The sequence below is a fragment of the Tachypleus tridentatus genome, chromosome 13 (assembly GCF_004210375.1).
Source record: "Tachypleus tridentatus isolate NWPU-2018 chromosome 13, ASM421037v1, whole genome shotgun sequence".
Lineage (NCBI taxonomy): Eukaryota > Metazoa > Arthropoda > Merostomata > Xiphosura > Limulidae > Tachypleus > Tachypleus tridentatus.
In genome coordinates, this window is record NC_134837.1 from 154,651,154 (window position 1) to 154,657,153 (window position 6,000).

A 6,000-nucleotide genomic window follows, 5' to 3' on the forward strand; every position below is an offset into this window, starting at 1 on the left:
GGTTTTAGAAAAATTTCTAAATTTACTAAGTAATGGAACTGTTGCTTCATTATGGGTCTGTATTACATATGTATCTTAAACATTTCTTGGGAAAGAAAGTAGTTTTTCTAACCTAATCTGGTACAGATTTAATAAAACTTCAATTCTCTAACTCAAGTAGGATATAGTAATAATACTGAGGTACAACACAGAGTATACCGCAGGCCAACACTAAAATACGTATTTAACTTTGAATGAAATACCTGTTTTCTTTGAACTTTCTGGCTGAATTATTTTAACATATTTAATTCATTTTATTATCATAATGTACCATTAAAAAATCTATAACAATACTCATTTTGAAACTGGTTGATATTTAAAAATGAATTTAACAGTTTGATAGATATATGGAGAATAACTTGTTACACGGTATTCTAGGTTAGTTCAGCTTGTGAAATGGATTCTAAAATAATTTAATCAGCCTAAGTGGACTTTTAACATGAAGAGAACTGTCACATTTAAGATACAACTGTAGTCATCATAGTCTAAAGAATTCTTGTAGGTACTTTTAACTTGTTTTAAATATCTAATTTTAAAATAAGTGGATTCCTTGCTGCATGTTATTTTCAAATTTATCACTAACAAATCACAGACATCTACTGTAGAAGAATCCTAAAACTTTGACGTATGTAGTTTCTGACTATGAGATGAATGTAAAAATCTACACAAGTATGCAGTGGAGTTAAAGTGTTGAGAGAAGCCACATGTTAATTTCCTCTTTGGTTACTCTGTCTCAAAAACTGGAAAGTCTCACCTAAATACTAAAATTCATTAAGTTCATATTTATTGTTACTAGTGACATACACAACATGACTAGATAGTGGTGAGGTCCACGATAAACTAATGAAAAATAAATAAGAGGCAGAAAAAAGTTTAGTTGAGGAAATTAGTATAGAAGTAATTATAAGGGTAGACTTATTTCTTCCTATCATAATAACAGAAGTAAAAGATATAAAATAGATAACTTTAGAGCATTAGTAGAAATGAAACAAAGAATTAGTAACAAAGAAGATGTGTGACAAAAATTTCCTTCAAATATAGCATTAAAGGCTTTTTAATAATTAGAGTACAAAAGAGAGAAATGGATTGACATGTACAATGTAAGTTACATCCTGTTTTAGTTAAAGATATCAAAGATAACAGCAATGAGATTATATCCAGTGAAGTTTCTATTAGTGGATATAAAGGGAAATGACATTTAATGGGAATTTGTTACAAACAACCAAAGGATATTGACAAAACTCAAACAGTTACAATGAGATTAAGGTTTCAGCTGTTAGTGAAGCCATAATTATGAGTTATTTTAATTTCAAGCATACAAAACGGGAAATGCTACAGTCAATTTGTGAGAGAGAAAGGTTTTTGTCAACTGTTCATAATGGCTTTTTTTACCAATTGGTCAAGGAATCCACTAAAAACTGCTATGTTAGATTTGTTCTAACTTTGAAAATATAGGTAGAAAACTGGGGAACACATGAGTACAAGTGATCACTGCTGTATTAGGTTTGATGTTTTTCCTGCATATTGAAATGAGAAACAACGTTTTGATTTCAATTTTTAAAGGGAAACAACAAGAATTGTCTGTTAACTGGGCAGCTGAGTTATGCTGAGACACTGAGCAAATGTGGAAAATCTTCAAAGATAAAGCTTTCAATATTCAAGGTAAATATTTTCCTTACAGAAAGAACAGGGAAGCAGCAAGTAAAACCAACGTTGGCTCACAAAGAGTCTTAGAAATAAAATTAATGAGAAGCATAATAAACTGGAAATTAGAAGTGATGAAAATTGTCCCAATACTTATAGACCCATTAGTCTTACAACAGTTGTGGAACACATCTTGGAAAGTCTGATTAAAAAAAAAAAAAAAATTTATTTAACCAAGCTAAGAATTTTACTGGATAACTAACATGGTTTCACTGATGGAAAACCTTGCCTTAAAAATCTGTTGACATTTTTTCAAAAGGTTACCACTTGTGTTAATGAGAGCAAGAGTAGATCTGGAAAAAAGGATTGTCACAAATACAGAACAACCAAACTAGATTAATGTCACAAATGAGGTACCTCAGGGTTCAAGTCTTAGAACCTTTGCTCTTTTTGATTTGCATCCATGACATACATGAAAGAATGGTCAATAAATTACTTAAATGTGCAGATTACATTAAGACATAGAGTGTTACTACCTGTGAAGAGGATGCTACTGATTTACAGAAGGATTTATATCATTCAGTGAATTGGGCAAATAAATGGCAGATGGGATTTAATTATAATAAATGCAAAATAGTGCTGGTGAGTTATCATAATTTGAATAATACTTTGGATGGGAATAATCTAAACAGTGTCATGAAAGAAAGGGATCTTGATGTAATTGCTGATCAGTCTCAAAAGCTATCCAAGCATTGTGCTATTACTGGTGGTGGGACAAATAAATTTCAGGTCATATAAAGAGATTTTCAATACGAGTCTAAAGCAGTTATAATTTCATTGTATGATTCATTGGTTATGTCACATTTAGAGTATTGTGTTCAGTCTTGGTATCCTTACCTTAGGAAGGGCTTTGAATTGTTTGAAAGGATTCAAAGTTGGGTTACTAGATTGGTGCTTAGGATGGAGGAGTTGTCATATGAGGAGTGGCTGAAATCTCTTGTACTGCTTTCTCTTGGAAAAAAAAGAATTGGAGGAGGGGTGTGATATGATTGAGGTGTTAAATATTGTAAAGAGAATTGATAATGTTAATGCATCATAATTAACAGTGAGAATAGTAGAGCTAGATGACTCTAGTATAAACACTGGCAGGTTGGTTAGTTGGTTGATTTAATGTTTAATGGCACAAAGCAGCTAGGTTATCTGTGCCAAACATCCGTTAAAAAGGTAAAAGTAAATTTAGTAAAATTCATTAAAAGAAATCAAGGTAAAACAAAACAAAGTTTAAAAAAAAACATAAATAGCATAAGACCAATGTTTACATCTAGTCTACAAAATCAAAACTACAGTAATTCAAAGTTGTAAAGGACTTTCTGTAGCATGAGTGTAATAACCATAACTCACCAGGAAGACTAACAGATAAGTACAGAAACCACCATCAGTAAACTGAAGTTGGCCTTTCCAGTCCTGGCTGGTTTCAAGTTACTTAATGGACACTGGCAGAGTAGAAGTCACCTTCAGCTAAGATAACTTCATTTTTCTTACAAGATAGTTAGCCTTTGAAGTGGGTTTTCTTTGGATGTTATGAAGCAGAAAATTTAACAAGTTTAACAGAAAGCTCGATAAGTATATGAATAAGTGTTGGCTTTAAGACTTCTAAAAATTTGTTCATTATCATTTATTGTTTAAATTAGAGGATGTAAGAGCCAGGATGGACCAAAAGATCCCATACTATTCCAAAACGTTATGTATTATGTCTAGTGCTTCAGACTGCAGTCTAATTCCAGAAGATTTAATATGTTTCTAATGCAACAATAAAACTTTTGTCGATAATGTAGCTTCTAACTCAGCTTTATTGTTAGTATTACATGGTTCACTATGGTACTGAGAGTGAGAGTAAGACCATACAACATAGAAGAATATGGTATTGGAAAAACTGACTTCTAAATAGTTCTATTCTAACATCTAACTTCGTTTTTGTTTTGTTAGTCCCCTTATGATTCTATTTCGGATCAACTGTCCATTTGATTACAAACGTATCTTTATGCTGATGTTTATGCTTTAATGGCCGAGGTTATGTTTCTTTCTGCATGCATCATACTAGTGCCAACAAAGTATAGCAAAAATATAAATTCTCTTTCTTTCTAGCCTGGTCCTGAATTACATTGTTGAGTTGGCTACATCACTCGGCATTTTACATTTTGTCTTTTGCAAAAAAAGAACATTCAAAACGACCAAGAAAGTTGGCAACCAGAAAATAAAACATTTAAACTCACCATTTACACTCAAGTTATCTAAATTGTGATAACCGAAAGCTGTAAATTTCCTATTGAAAATCCTCATATTTCGGTATTAATCAATGAACTACGGTCTACAAAAGACCTCTGCGCTACATAGTGGTTAGATTTTGTATAACGTTGTATTCACATATTTTTTTTAAATTATTAATAAGCAATATTATGAAAACTAAAATAACTCTTCATTGTTTGGTTGGTTGGTAAGTACAAAACAACACAACAGGCTATCTGCGTTCTGAATACCACGAGTATCAAAATCCGATTCTGAAAGTTATTAACCCCCAGACTTTCCGCTTAGCCACTGGGAAAATAACATTTGAACATCGATTGTGTATTGATATCTAGCAATGTACAGTAAATACACTCTTTTGGTAAGAAATGAGTCTTAATGAAGGTTTCTGAAATAAATTAAAGCCATGTTTGTGATTTTAGAAAAATTAATTAAAATTTAATATCTTTTGACAAAAACTGTTTTAAATGACCACGAAACAGATTAAAAGGGAAGTTAGTTTTCAAAAGCTGTAATTTTATTTATGTACAGTTTTATAAATTATTATGGAAAAGTGAGCGAAACACTAATAATCAGAAACTTAGGGACTGGTGGCCCAACTACTTCGCCCCCCCCCGTAGTACAGCGGTAAGTCTACGGATTTACAACGCTATAATCAGGGGTTCGATTCCCCTTGGTAGGCTCAACAGATGGCTCGATATGGCTTTGCAATTAGAAAACACACAATACCCAAATATACATGTGTGTTTTTTTTTCATTAAACAGGCTCGGCATGGCCAAGCGTCTTAAGACGTGTGACTAGTAATCTGAGGGTCGCGCGTTCGCATCCCCGTCGCGCCAAACGTGCTCGCCCTTTCAGCCGTGGGGTCGTTATAATGTTACGGTCAATCCCACAATTCGTTGGTAAAAGAGTACCCCAAGAGTTGACTAGCTGCCTTCCCTCTAGTCTTACACTGCTAAATTAGGGACGGCTAGCACAGATAGCCCTCGAGTAGCTTTGTGCGAAATTCAAAAAACAAACAAACCCAACTACTTCCAGAACCAGTGTATTGTATACATACGACACACCCGTGCTTTAATTTTGAAAACCATTTCACACGAAATTTAACAGTTGCAGTATAAATTACAAGGTTTCGCCACGCGAGTGGCAATGCCTCCCCTTATTACGCTTACACCAAGCATTTTGAAGCTTAAATCTGTCACCTGTCTAATGAAAAAAATTTATAAAATATGTAATAAAATTGTTTGTTTTTCACAAATATTTCAATCTGCATGACTGAAAATGTACCAATCACAAGAAGTAAAACACTGAACTACACGTGTTTACATTTGTTATGACTTCATCTACATTGACAATTTTATCCACTCATTAATTTTTAATTGATTAAGATAAGATATTCTTGCATTATTCTTTTAAAAAACATATGGTACAAAGTGGATTAGAAACACAATACAAAACCGTGTTCTTAAAGATGAAAAACTGTGCTCTCTCTCTCTTGCGAGTAGTGTGAGTCTCTTTGTTACTATGGTTTCTTCCATGAAAAAATTGCCACTTGTAATTCTTAACGCAAGGCTTTTGGATTCTATTTTGTTCGTTATGTATTTTATTTTATCCTACTTCTTTAGACCTGTATATAAATTGGTTAACTGATGAATCCAAGCTTGTTGTGTCTGAAGCTAAATTGTTGCTGAGTTGAACAATATGTAATGTTCGAAATCTTTAAATGTTGGTGGTTAAATTCTATAGTTTTTTCGCTTAATGGGCATTAATCACAATTATAGTTTCCTAGGCCTGTAGCACAGTGACTGCAGATGTCCAATAACAATATTCTTCTTCTCTCTTGGTGCGCTGCTTTTATATAAATAAGCAAAACTAGATTATACACCGAAGGTCGCTTGGCAAAAGTATTGTCAATCGCTAGCATTACATACACACCTAGTACTTTGTTGATTCTTACGATCGACAATCTTCTATTAATTTCGAGAACAGGCAGGACTTGTGAATTACACAGC

At 33.0% G+C, this 6,000-nt stretch overlaps 1 long non-coding RNA gene across 8 annotated transcripts in view; it reads right to left on the minus strand.

Annotated features, from left to right (window-relative positions):
* LOC143240960 (uncharacterized) overlaps positions 1 to 4,984 on the minus strand; it is a 46,822-nt gene extending 41,838 nt beyond the window's left edge. For 2 of the 8 annotated variants that reach the window (XR_013022071.1, XR_013022070.1), the window contains exons 1-2: positions 3,957 to 4,313; positions 2,581 to 2,694 (exon numbers count right to left, since the gene is read on the minus strand). This is a non-coding gene — a long non-coding RNA (uncharacterized LOC143240960). Of the gene's footprint in view, positions 1 to 2,580; positions 2,695 to 3,084 lie in introns of all 8 variants that reach the window. The other 6 variants (XR_013022073.1, XR_013022069.1, XR_013022074.1 and 3 more) reach the window with 6 other exon arrangements.
* Positions 4,985 to 6,000: the final 1,016 nt, after the last annotated feature.